Source organism: Schistocerca nitens, chromosome 7 (genome assembly GCF_023898315.1).
Source record: "Schistocerca nitens isolate TAMUIC-IGC-003100 chromosome 7, iqSchNite1.1, whole genome shotgun sequence".
In the NCBI taxonomy this organism is placed as follows: Eukaryota; Metazoa; Arthropoda; class Insecta; order Orthoptera; family Acrididae; genus Schistocerca; species Schistocerca nitens.
Genome location: NC_064620.1, coordinates 255,539,467 through 255,554,437, shown reverse-complemented (window position 1 = coordinate 255,554,437; position 14,971 = coordinate 255,539,467).

The window sequence follows — 14,971 nt, the reverse complement described above, 5'->3', positions numbered from 1 at the left end:
GAACCTTCCTATAGATCTTTTTATATCTATGGTAGAAATTTAAGAATTCTGGATCGCTGCGACTCTTTTTCATTGATTTAAGTGTTTGGGAGGACTTCTTAATACCTGCTGTTATCCATCTGTTTTTATGAGATGTCGACACGGACTTGCATACTTTTGGAAATGCCTTTTCAAAGTTCAATTTCAATAATGTGGAGAATTTAGAGAATTTCATATTCATATTGGTTTATTTATATGTCTCCTCCCAGCTTTGTTTTGCTAGTTACTTCGAAAAATCTCTTATTTTGATATGTGAGAGATGTCGTTTGCAGGTTTGTAGTTGAGGGAATGTTTAGATGCCCGATTTTACTGTTGTTATGTGACAAAGATGGCCTGATAGTTCTAGATTTTTACAGTTACATCACATTTTTCACTGTCCATATTTGTGGCCATATGGTCTATTATTGATGCAGTCATTGTAGTAACGTTTCTTGCACTACTGACTAATAGGGACATGACAAAACTTTGAAGGATATTTATGAGAGTGTTGCTGGATTCATTTATAATATTAGTGTTGATGTTAATGTCCCCATAGGGAAATATGTTGGCCTTTGTACCTGAGACTTCATCTAGAACTTCCATTAATTTATTGAAAAAAGTGTCCACACTACCACAGGGAGATCTATACATACACAAAATGAATAACGTCTTGGTGATATCAAGCCCTGTTAATTCAATAGCTGATATTTTAAAGTGTTTATCTTCACTTACTGTACTGAGGTCATGTCTTAATTTGGACTGCGTTCCTTTCCTGATATAAATGCATGATCCCCCACCCCTTGAAGCAGTTTTGCAGTAAGAGATTGCCCTTTCATACAATGATAATACTACATGCTGGAGTCCTGTGTTTCTACAGCAGTACTCAGTAACACTAACTACTGTGCAGTTCAAAGACTGGAGCTCAACTTCTAGGAGTTGTATTTTATTTTTTATTGATTGCATGTTTTGATGGAGGATTGTTAAGTCTATGAAATTCCCAATGTTACTCTTTCCAATTGTTTGCCTTTCTTTGTAATGTCTGGTATGGGTAATATTTGAAGTGTTAAAATCTGTCTTGTGAGTGATTGTTTCAGTATTTTTTAAACTGCTAGAGATACTCTTTAGGCAGGGGAACCTGTTGTCTAGATTTATCGTAAAAAAGACTTACTTTTCCTGCCCATGACAACAGGTATTTGACCTGTGTGGCCTGAAACCCTTCCCCCTATACTGTCATGAGTCAGCTGTACCAGTCTTCTCTTCCCAGGCCTGTTTAGGTATAGGCCATGCCCCATATAACCCCGTCTGTTGATAGTCCCGATGGGCAACAGAGAAACTTGAGCAAAGTTGGCTGCCCTCAGAACCATCCCTAACCCCACATTGATTGACCTCACAACTCCATCAAGGTGTGGTAGATCATGACGACGGAACAGCTCAACAAGGTGTACATTGGTGCCATGAGTCAGGGAAGCTATCTTGTCCAGGTCACCACATATGTCATATATCCCATCCCTGTCCAAACTGTTTCCTGCCCCACCCGCTATCACTACACGGAACTCTTTGTAAAGTCCTTACATAAAGACCGTAAGTCCTCTATTATATGACCTAGCACTGCATTTGGCTTGAAGATACTGGTGGGCTGGTATGCTGCCCCTAAACTTCCAGTAATGAGGGCCTACATCTCGCCCAAGGCTACTACTTAGCAGCAGATCGCGTTCTCTCTCTTCCTATCCTCCTATCAGCAACCAGTTCTCAGCCACACACATGCCTCCTATCTCCCTTGATCCTTATCAGTTTCTTCCTTGCTTCATCCAGCTGTGCCTGAAGGACACACAAATTTTCCTTTTCTTTTCCCCAAGCAAAATGTTCCTACTGCATGCTTTGCAGTTGCAGGAGAGAGACTCTTCTGTTCTCCTCATATTCTCCCCACAGCATCCCCCACCCCCACACCAGTGAAAACATTTCCTACAAGACTGGCAACAAATCCCTCTATTCCCTATCCTGTAACATCTCCCACATTTCTCACTCATCATTAGTTTCGAAAGAATAACTAAGTTTGAAGTATGTTTTAAATTCATCAAGGATGCGAGATTGGCTGTAAACAAAAAACGACACAAGGATCTTACGTATAGTTGTTGTTTTTGTACAGATTTAGAGATACAATGACAGAAGAATAAATTAGTAACTACTTTGCTTTTAGAGAATTTACGTTATCAAGAGTGTTTGGTCAGGTTTTTAAACATTTATAACCGGGAAAATTTAGGCCTAGATCGCGTCTATCTTACTAATAAAAAATTCGAAATTTGTTAGTTACACACAATCTAGAAACGTTTACTTACACTTTTATTGTGACAATAGACACTGATGAAACTAGTAGCTGTCTTTTTAACGAACTTTTCACTGTCAAGAAAACTTGAGTAGGTTATGTCCCGATTATCGGGACTTCAGAAACACGAAGTTTTTCTAGAATAAGCTCAGCTGGGACGCTAATTTTAAACTGTGTGACAAGAACGGACACTGCAGCAAGTATAAGAAACAAAAAAATTTGAATTTGACACTATTTCCTCTTAAATAAGAATTTTTAGCGGACGAAGAAAATACCTGTGCTCTCATTCGGCTGCCATCGTGATTGTGATGTATATTTCAGTACATTGCATTCACTGCACTCAAAAACATTGTACGCCTTATTGCAACTATTTTCACAAACATTGCATCACCAAAACCAATATGATATGTAAAATAAGCAAAGAAATATGAAACTGCATTGCAGTTAATGTGAATTACCAGTGAATACACTGCAGTGATACTAGGATGGCTCAAAAATATTTGATCATGTATCTGAAAGGCAACTGGAAGGTTTTGTGGCTGTGTGATATCTGTTAACATGCTATGATCTGGAAACTGGAATCATAAAGGTAGCTATCATTTCAGTGACTTACACAGAATATGAAGAAGAAAATACTTAATCACCTTTAATTCTGCGTGCTTTATGTAAAGTAAAATTACTATTAAGTTTGGTAACAAATAGATGACTTTAGAAAATCAGTGAATTATTATTATTGCTTTCCTGGCTCATCATTTCTTTGTGAGTGTAGTGCATCAATCTCTCTGCTCTATCCCATCAATTCCCCTTCAGACGAAACCTTTTCAAATTAATCTCCCCCACAATCCTTCAGCAGCTGCTTTGAACAAGCTCCCCTACATGTGCAGATAATCTTTTGTAAATAAGAACAAGGGTATTTGGTGAGAACTGTTTTTTACAGTATGTATACTCTTTTTGTGCATGAGTTTTTCAAATGAAGTTTCATTCACATGTTATATATATTGCTTTCATCCAGTATAGGAGGCAAAATTTTACACATGTTTTCCATATGCCCTCAGAAATGGTTAAGGCATAAGCAGCTTGCTGCCATAGATCAGTATGTACCCCACACTAGTGAGAATCCCCTGCAATTAATTTACTATCTGAGTTACATTTCCTTTCAGCAAACTACACTTTCTTCTTCTTATTTTTCTTACAGGAAACAAAATGAATAGTCACATCCAGCAAATCCTGTGGTTCTATGTGACAATGTTGGAAAGACAGTTCCCAAAACACTTTTTTTACAGCTGTTGTAATAGACATAACATGACATAGTATCAGTCCCTTCCAAAAGCCTTACCTTTTGCCCCACTCCCAAATTCAGTCATGCTGGAACTGTTAAAGAGCTTCTCTCTTTCTCCTGTCTGTACAGTAGAAACACTTTTCCACCACAACCCTACCAATCAGACTCAACCTAAGACCACTGTTGAGCACTTCCAGACTCAGTTCACTCCTACATCCAACTGCAGTCCACCCCTGCTCTCCCCAAATCACCCTCTGTTAACTGTACAGAACTTCTTAAGTTTGCCTCACCATCATTCTCCAAATCCCTCAACATGCAAGCTAACCTTACATGCACAGAAAGAAGAGCAACCAACTACCGAAAATTTGATCCCAGGCTTATGATTCTACCAGTTGACAAAGGCTCCATAACTGTTATTTTTAACTGCAAGAATTATCTGGGAAGGTCTCTGCCTACTGTTAGATTAGTCCACTTACAAACCCTGCCATAGCTATCCCATTTCAGAAACGTAGCAGAAGCTCCAGTCTCTCCTCAAATCCTTGGGCACATCCCATTCCAGAAACGTAGCAGGATCTCCAGTCCCTCCTCAAATTCTTAGGCACATCCCAGAACGGCTCCCCAGAGTCTATATCTCTCCTTACCTCTACCTTCTATATGCTTCCTAAAGTACGTGAACCCAGCCACCCAGGATGCCCCATTGTGGTTGGTTACTGTGATCCCACTGAGAGAATCTCTGTTCTCACAAGTCAACACCTTCAGCCCATCACCCACAACCTACCTTCCTATATAAAAGATACCAAACATCTACTTCACCAACTCTCCAATGTTCCTTTTCTTTTACCATGCAGTGTTCTGATCAGTACTGTTGCTACCTCTCTTTATACTAAAATCCCCAATGCCCACAGCCTTACCACTATTGAATGCCTACTTTCCAAGTGCCCAACGGATTGCAGATTAACAACTTCCTTTCTGATCGCCATGACCAACTAAATCCTCACCCTTGGGTCCCCACATGGCACCATCTTATGCCAGCCTATTCATAGACCATCTAGAGGGACCCTTCCTAAGCATCCAAAATTCCAAACCTCTCATCTGGTTCAGTTTCACTGACGACACCTTCATGATATGGACCAAATATGAGAAAACCTATCTATATCCCCTTAGAACCTCAACACCTTCCCCATTCACTTCACCTAGTCCTCATCAACCCAACAAGTAGCCTTCCTCAATGATGACATCTATATCATAGATGGCTACATCTGCAACTCTGTCCATGAGAAACCTACCAACCTCCAGCAATATCTCCACTTCCACAGCTGCCACGTATTTCACACCAAGAAGTCCCTTCCATACAGCCTATACACATGTGGCTAGGCTGTATGATAAGCAATCCCTCTTAAATTATACCAGGAGTCTCACAGAGGACTTCACAGATTGTAATTACCTTCCTAACCTTGTACAGTAACAGATCTCCCAGGCCTTATCTCTCCAGTCACCCACCACCTCCCAAAGTCCCACCATTTGGCTACATAAGAGTTCCCCCTCATGACTCAATGCTATCCATGACTAGACCAACTGAATTGCATTCTCCACCAGGGCTTCGACTACTTCTCGTCATTCCCTGAAATGAGTGATGTTCTAATGATTATCCTCCCACCCTCCCACAGTGGTATTCTGCCACCCACCGAATCTGCATAATATCCCTTCATCCCTGCACACCCCCTGCTCCCAACCCCATGCCTCATGGCTCACGTCTCTGTAATAGACCTAGATGCAAGACCTGTCTCACACATCTTCCCAATTTCAACGGCTTGAGTCTGGTTACAAGCATCCCTATCCCTCAAAGGCAGATATAATTCTGAAATTAGCCATTTGGTCTAAGGTAAGCGGCAACCACTGTGGTTCACTTTACATGGGCACAATAATCAACAAGATGTCTGTCCACATGATAGGCCACCGACAAATTGTGGCCAAGAAAAAGCTGGACCTCTCAGCTGCTGAGTGCACTGTCTAACATAATAGTCTTAATTTTAATGAGTGCTTCACAGCTTGTGACATATGGATTCTCCCATACCAACACCAGATTTTTTGATTTGTGCCTGTGATAAGTCTCTGTGTAATATATCCTACATTCCCATAACTCTCCTGTCCTCAGCCTTTGTTATCCATTGTCCTTCATCCACCGATTCCCATTCCGGTTCTCATTCCACAGCCTTCTATTCAGACAGTCTTTTTACTTCTCCCCTTTTCCGCCCCCTCCTGTCTAACCTCCCTATTGTACTCAGCTGCCCTCTCTCCACCATATCCCTGTATGCCCCAACAAACAGCACTTTACTGTTCTCCACCTGTACCCTGCTCTACCTCCCCTTCTCCACCCCAGCTATACCCACCACACAGATTGCTTCTCCAACCACTCACAGTTGCTCGCAGTCTGGTCCAGCAGCCAGAGACAGTGGTCAAGAGTGTGTGAGCTGCATTTGTGTCCATGTGTATGTGTATGTTGTAAATTTCAGAAGAAGGCCATTCTGGATGAAATCTTACGTGTTTAGTAGCCTTTTATTGTGCCTGTTTATAATTCACCATCTCCTCTGTTTGGTGAGTAGCAGGCTATCATTTTCACAAAACTACCAGTATGCCACCTTGGATTTTCCATTGGTGGTATAAAAGAAAGTGACACCATGTTCCATGTTCTATGTGTGTGAATTCCTGAGGGACCTAACTGCTGTGGTGATCGGCCCTTAGACTTACACACTACCTTAAACTAGCTTAAACTAACTTATACCAAGAACAACATGTACACCCGTACACCCATGCCCAAGGGAAGACAAGAACCTCCGGCAGGAGGGGTCGCGCAGTTCGTGACATGGCGCCTCTAACCACGCGGCCATCCGGGCGGCTAAAGTGACACCAAAAAGAATGATACAGCATGGATGACTAGGAGAGGCGAAAAAATCACAACTAATGAAATAAACCAGTCACAAATTTTTACAATTTATACACACACAAACATCATGTGCAACGAACTCTGACACATCTGTAGTATGCAGTTCAAGCAGACATAGTCTGCATGTATACAGCCAAAATTAAACAGGTTATAGTATTCATGATACATGCACATGTGAGTCCCCCATCCCCTGCCCCGCACACACAGTGACATGACAGATTGTGCTTATGAAAGAAAGAGAGGGTTTACTCTGTGATGTAACAAAATAAAAGTGATATTGTTATTCAATGGAAGAGTTGGAATTTGAGATTTCACTTACTGTTTCATCAATCACAATTGGCGTAGGAATCATGGATTGACCATTGTCATAAAATATTGCATTATGAAATGTGAACAGTCTTCACTTGCAGTTTCGTGTGGCTTGAATCAGTCAGAGCTAGTGTGCTATTGATTAAGAAATTGCATTATCGTCTTTCTAATTACTTCGTGATCGTAGATACGGTCATAGCCGGTCGTGAAGTCGTTGTTAAGACAAAACAAATTCCTAATGGTGCAAGATCAACTATAACATCACACAAAAGGGAAATTCAATATTAAAGCTGATGTGAGAAGACGATAAAACAGTTTTCTTTTGTCAATGTAACACGCACATTGGACTGCTGATCTTGGTGTCTGTAATCTTAGCAAAATGCATCATTAAAATGAAAATAATACTGAGGAGATGATAGGAATGAGCACTGCTAAATGATTTAATATTTCCAGAACAAATGTTTATTATAACTAATATATCGTACCTTATGCTTAGTACTACATTGACGGTAGATTTTTATGTCCGTTTCACGTCCATTGAGCGCTCTTTTACCGGGTGATCAAAAAGTCAGTATAAATTTGAAAACTTAATAAACCACGGAATAATGTAGGTAGAGAGGTAAAAATTGACACACATGCTTGGAATGACTTGGGGTTTTATTAGAACAAAAAAAACGTACACAAAATATTGCTAGACGCGTGAAAGATCTCTTGCGCGCGTCGTTTGGGGATGACCGTGTGCTCAGCCACCACTTTCGTCATGCTTGGCCTCCCACGTCCTCAGACCTCAGTCCGTATGATTATTGACTTTGGGGTTACCTGAAGTCGCAAGTGTATCGTGATCGACCGACACCTCTAGGGATGTTGAAAGACAGCATCCGACACCAATGCCTCACCATAACTCCGGACATGCTTTACAGTGCTGTTCACAACATTATTCCTCGACTACAGCTGTTGTTGAGTAATGATGGTGGACATATTGAGCATTTCCTGTAAAGAACATCATCTTTGCTTTGTCTTACTTTGTTATGCTAATTAATGCTATTCTGATCAGATGAAGCGCCATCTGTCGGACATTTTTTGAACTTTTGTATTTTTTTGGTTCTAATAAAACCCCATGTCATTCCAAGCATGTGTGTCAATTTGTACCTCTCTATCTACATTATTCCGTGATTCATTCAGTTTTCAAATTTATACTGACTTTTGATCACCTGGCATATAGCCATTGTCCTCTTGAGTCGCCCGTGTGTCGTCACGACAAGTTACAACAGTTCTTCTTTTTACACTTCACTCAAACTTAGACGGAACACGTTTTTATATACAGGGTGTTACAAAAAGGTACGACCAAACTTTCAGGAAACATTCCTCACATACAAAGAAAGAAAATATGTTATGTGGACATGTTTCCGGAAACGCTCACTTTCCGTGTTAGAGCTCATTTTATTACTTCTATTCAAATCACATTAATCATGAAATGGAAACACACAGCAACAGAACGTACCAGCGTGACTTCAAACTGTTTGTTACAGGAAATGTTCAAAATGTCCTCCGTTAGCGAGGATACGTGTATCCACCCTCCGTCGCATGGAATCCCTGATGTGCTGATGCAGCCCTGGAGAATGGCGTATTGTATCACAGCCGTCAACAATACGAGCACGAAGAGTCTCTAATTTGGTACCGGGGTTGCGAAGACAAGAGCTTTCAAATGCCCCCATAAATGAAAGTCAAGAGGGTTGAGGTCAGGAGAGCGTGGAGGCCATAGAATTGGTCCACCTCTACCAATCCATCGGTCACCGAATCTGTTGTTGAGAAGCGTACGAACACTTCGACTGAAATGTGCAGGAGCTCCATCGTGCATGAACCACATGTTGTGTCGTAATTGTAAAGGCACATGTTCTACAAGCACAGGTAGAGTATCCCGTATGAAATCATGATAACGTGCTCCATTGAGCGTAGGTGGAAGGACATGGGGCCCAATCGAGATATCACCAACAATGCCTGCCCAAACGTTCAGAGAAAATCTGTGTTGATGACCTGATTGCACAATTGCGTGCGGATTCTCGTCAGCCCACACATCATGTTGATTGTGAAAATTTACAATTTGATCACGTTGGAATGAAGCATCATCCGTAAAGAGAACATTTACACTGAAATGAGGATTGACACATTGTTGGATGAACCATTCGCAGAAGTGTACCCGTGGAGGCCAATCAGCTGCCGATAGTGCCTGCACACGCTGTACATGGTACGGAAACAACTGGTTCTCTCGTAGCACTCTCCATACAGTGACGTGGTCAACGTCACCTTGTACAGCAGCAACTTCTCTGACGCTGACATTAGGGTTATCGTCAACTGCACGAAGAATTGCCTCGTCCCCAGTCGCGAGTCATAGGCTGGAATGTTCCGTGCTCCCTAAGACGCCGATCAATTGCTTCGAACGTCTTCCTGTTGGGACACCTTCGTTCTGGAAATCTGTCTCGATACAAACGTACCGAGCCACGGCTATTGCCCCGTGCTAATCCATGTATCAAAGGGGCATCTGCCAACTCCGCATTTGTAAACATTGCACTGACTGCAAAACCACGTTCGTGATGAACACAACCTGTGGTTGCTACGTACTGATGTGCAATGAGTCGCATGTCAACACAAGCACCGAAGTCAACATTACCTTCCTTCAATTGGGCCAACTGGCTGTGAATCGAGGAAGTACAGTACATACTGACGAAACTAAAATGAGCTCTAACATGGAAATTAAGCGTTTCCGGACACATGTCCACATAACATCGTTTCTTTATTTGTGTGTGAGGAATGTTTCCCGAAAGTTTGGCCGTACCTTTTTGTAACACCGTGTATTTAGTAAAAGGTTAGATCAGACCGCCAGAAATCTGCGTCCGTCTTACTTAAGAAAAACAGTACAAGTGTTAAGCGCTCAGGGCTTCATTTGTTCTCCAGCGATCCGTATTCTTATGTTTATATTGCCGCCCAAAGACAACGAATTACATTATTTAGGATATTCCACCGTCGCTTTACGACATCTTATTATACATTAATCATTCTTTATAAACAAGTATTTGCCTTCTGACTGAAAGTGCTAACTATTTGCTGTTTTAATGAAGCCAAAAATAGCGAATATCGCGCCGCCTCCCATGAGGAGAGAGGGAATGCCGAAGGATTACCTCGATCCTCATGTCATCATGAGATATTCGTGATTTTTGGTATGAGACTTACATAACTTCGGAAGTTACTGGCGTACTAAGTACATAAATTGATTACATTTACAAACATATATCAGATATTTATCTTTCTCAAAATAAAGTTTTTCACTCTTTGTTCATCAGTCACTTCATTCCTTAATACCAATATTCACATTTATTTGCATATTTAAGTTTGGTCCATATTTGCTTATAACAATAAGTAAAAGGGTAACGCGTGTCTACTATTTTTCGCATGAATGGTATTACCCACATTTGACTGGGTTTACGCAACCTGTCCATAAAAAACATTACCAAAGCTAGCGAAGTTCATCGCACTACGTGTCTTATTTCTCATAAACACTGCTTTGCCTCCAAGCAAACGTGCCTTTTACAAGTCTACCGTTGGTCTGGGTTAATGAACCAGGATCAAAAGGAACGGGCACAAGGAAAATGGATTTCATAAGAGGAGTGTCTTAGGAGACGTTTTTAGAATAAAATCAGCAAGTGATAAAATGCCATGGGCTACAGCAGCCAATCCAATTTATTCAATCTTGAAGTAATGGAAATTTGTTTTCTCATAACAATAACTTCACGACCGGGTATGATCGTATCTACGATCATGAAGTAATTAGAAAGACGATAATGCAATTTCTTAATCAAGAGCACGCTAGCTGTGACTGCTTCAAGCCACGCGAAACTGCAAGTAAGGACTATTCACATTTCATAATGCAATATTTTATGACGATGGTCACTCCATGATTCTTACGCCAATTGCGACTGCGAAAATCTCAAATTCCAACTTTTCCATTGAATAACATCACTTTTATTTTGTTACATCACAACTGCAAGCGGCATTTAAATGGCGCGTGCCCTGTGAGGTGGAGACCAGACACAGTTCAAGACACACACACACACACACACACACACACACACACACACACACACACACATATATATATATATATATATATATATATATATATATATATATATATATATATATATATATATAATGTGTGTCCCTCCATGAACCATGGACCTTGCCGTTGGTGGGGAGGCTTGCGTGCCTCAGCGATACAGATGGCCGTACCGTAGGTGCAACCACAACGGAGGGGTATCTGTTGAGAGGCCAGACAAACATGTGGTTCCTGAAGAGGGGCAGCAGCCTTTTCAGTAGTTGCAGGGGCAACAGTCTGGATTATTGACTGATCTGGCCTTGTAACATTAACCAAAACGGCCTTGCTGTGCTGGTACTGCAAACGGCTGAAAGCAAGGGGAAACTACAACCGTAATTTTTCCCGAGGACATGCAGCTTTACTGGAGAGCTGCATCAAACCAGTCTCAGGACTGAAGACCACAACAACGACAACAACATAATGTGTGTGTGTGTGTGTGTGTGTGTGTGTGTGTCGGCTGCTGGGCTGGAGCTGAGTTCGTGCACTAAGTTATGCCAGCTCTGTTTCCCCGGTAACTGCTGCTAACCATCGGCTGCGCCATGCGCTTGTGTCAAAGTTGAAATATACAGACGTGAGGTCAGGTCAGCGGTCGAATGCACAGTGACAGCCAACTACGATGTCTATTAGAAAAATTTTGATCTTTTTCTTTTTCTGTATTTGTGTACACATGATGGATTTGAATCTAGCACGCCTGCATGAGCCGACTTTGAACCACCGTGTGCATACATGAATTTTTTCCCACCTGTCAACAACGCCAGTTGCTGGTAAGCAGCAGCTGAGTGAGGGGGTGTAGTGTTCTAACCTTTCTATAAAATTTTTCCTGTTTCTGTGAGAACTCATTCCACTGATTTCCAAAAAAATAAATGACTGTTCTAGTCGGAAGAAAATAACTTTTTGAAATTACGAACACATTCCAGTGGAGAGTAATGTACTAGGTATCACGACGTCTGACAATCCTGACTACACACTGTTTGCTTAAGAATGCAAGGTGAGATCTGCCTTGATATAAAGAGTGACTTACCTCTTGCTCAGCATGATGTTTTTGTGTCTGGAATACTGATGTTCTCGAAAGCAAATACAGATTTTCAGATGCAGCAGCTAAATACAAATAATCTACTCTAAATCAGTTGCTACGTGCGGACCTCTTTTGTGGCCCCAAGAAGGGCGCTGATCCTACCCTTCTCCGACTACAGTTTTGTTCGATTCTCCACGATTATTCTAATTTGGAATGCATGTACACAGATAAATCTAAAGACAACAACAGGATTGTTTACACTTTTGCACATGCAAGGGAACATAGAAGCACTCTCTACCAAGTGCCTGCAGTGTATACACCGCAGAGTTGGTTGCCATATCTCAGGCTTTGTGGTATGTCAAATCGCTAGCTACGACGAAGTTTCTGATCTGTAACGATTCCCTGAATTGCTTAAAAGGCATACCACTGATTTATCCCAAAAATCTTTTCGTCGCCAACATCCAGGACGTACTGGTTGACAGACTTTCAATTGCTACTTCGACGCAGTATTTTGGGACTCTAGGATTTGGAATGGCAGGCTACTACCACCAAAAACAAGATAAGAGCGATTAAGAAGTCCACTATGGGGTGGAATACTTCTTTCCAGGCATCGTGGAAAGATGCTGGTGTGTTGTGCTGACTAAGCGTCGGCCACATGGGACTCACAAAAAAAATGGTTCAAATGGCTCTGAGCATTATGGGACTTAACATCTGAGGTCATCAGTCCCCTAGACTTAGAGCTAATTAAACCTAACGAACCTAAGGACATCACACACAGCCATGCCCGAGAGAGGATTCGAACCTGCGACCGTAGCAGCAGCGCGGTTCCGGGCTGAAGCGCCTAGAAATTGTTTTTGAGAAATCAGACTGTGAAAAAAAGATTGCACAATACAAAAGACTCTTAACAATTACAACAGTCCCTCATTACAAAGAAACTACAAACGTAACTTTAAAATTCCTCCAAAATCTTCTCTAGTGATAACATGAACAAGAAAACATTATGTCAATTTTAATTTTCATAATGAAGGAACCTTGTCCCAGATTCACAGAAAACAGAACTCAATCTTTGAAAAACTCAACTGCACGCTAATATGAGTCAATTAAGGATGTCTAAGCACTGTAAACTGACTACCTAACAAGACAACCATATATAAAATTGAACACAGATTCAAGGATCTTATGCAGTACTCCTACAGTGCGCTCATTCTTATATGTTCCAGTACACTAAAGGTGAATTATTTACATTATCAGAAAAAATAAGAGAACCATACAATGTGTAGCGTTTGTGTCGGGTTTTCATTTCAAAGGAAATGACGGAACGACTGGAGCAGTGCTATTGCATCAAATTTTGCCAGAAACTGGGCGACAGCCAGGAGGAAACCGTTCAGAAGATTTCAGACGGCTTTTGGTGGTAATGCTAAGATTAAGGAATGGTACAACCGGTTTAAAGACGGCTGCACATCGGTGGATATCGAGCCACGGTCCGGTCTGCCGGTCTGTTAGCAACATACCGAAATGATTACGTTATTCCCAATTTGAACCGTGTGGTGATGCAGGGCCGTCCTGTGCCTGTCAGTGAAATTGCGGAAGAGGTGGGCATCAGTAATTTTTCCAGCACATTCCACTGTGAGCGAAGATTTGGCTATGAAGTGTTGCTGATGTTGAAGCAAAAGCAACTTCATGTTGAAGTCTCACGGGACGTGCTGGAGTCCACAAAGAGTGACTCAGACTTCATGAACATCATACATCACTGGTGACATTCCTCGTAAGTGAATGAGACTCTTTTGAAGGAAAACGAGATTGCTGTGGTTCAACAGGCTCTTTACTCTCCTGATATAGCCCCCTGCGACTTCTGGCTGTTCTCCAAACTCAAGAGGCCACTAAAATGAACGCGATTTCAAACGTGAGAGGATTTTATGACAGCAATAACACCCGAGTTAAACCCATTCCGAAAGAGTTTTTTTTTTTTCAGGATGCTTCCAACAATGGCGGTACCACTGGGAGAAGTGTGTGGAGTCCCAAGAGAACAACTTTGAGGTGATCCGGTGTCCAATGCTCCAGGTAAGCCAGTTTTTTCCCAACCAAAGGTTGGATACTTTTCTAACAGACCTCGTAGTATTCCTTGCGTTTGCCCTACTGCAAAGCAAATTGTTAACCACACAGCGAAGAACAATTCGTAATATGAAAGAGGGAAGCACCATGACTCTGCCAATGTGCAGATATTATTTGTAATCATAGTGTATAAAAACATACAGCATCAAGAATTTTTCCTGTAAGTGCCAATCAGCGAAAGTATTATAATTTATTTACTAATTAAAGCACAATGAAGATGAAGAAATCAAATTGTACATCTCAGTGGGGAGCCTCGACTGGTACTCCCAAAATATTGATAGAATAATGGATTCAGCAGTGAGACACATTTCTATAGGATTTGAGTGAAAACTCAGGGCTAATCAGGTGTCTGATTGCATTGTGCGAGATGGCCATCTGGAATGATGATTCTCGTGTGATGTGGGATTTAGTCTCTGTTTCACAATGCTAAAGTCGGACTTTGTCTCAGTTTTACCTGCGAGGGACTGTGGTGATTTCTACCACAAATCGGCACTTTCAAATTTGGTGCGAAATAGACTGCGGTTTATTCTTCTTTCAAGATTAGCAGTGATCATACTTAACATTTGCAGCATTATCTCAATTTATCAAATTTTATATAGCAAGCTTACGTGTCGCTATATTGAGGGCTCGAGTTGCTTTTAACCTCTTACTGGTATAGTAGGTTACGTCAGTCTTGGGTTTTTGTGAACGTTTCAAAGACAGTAAACTTTTATTGGTGAAAATTGAAATATTGCAGTTGTGAGTCGTCATTTCATGTAATCTGCACCTGGATAATGCCTAGGGATTAACAGTCTTACCGGTTAATAGCGTCAGGAACAACA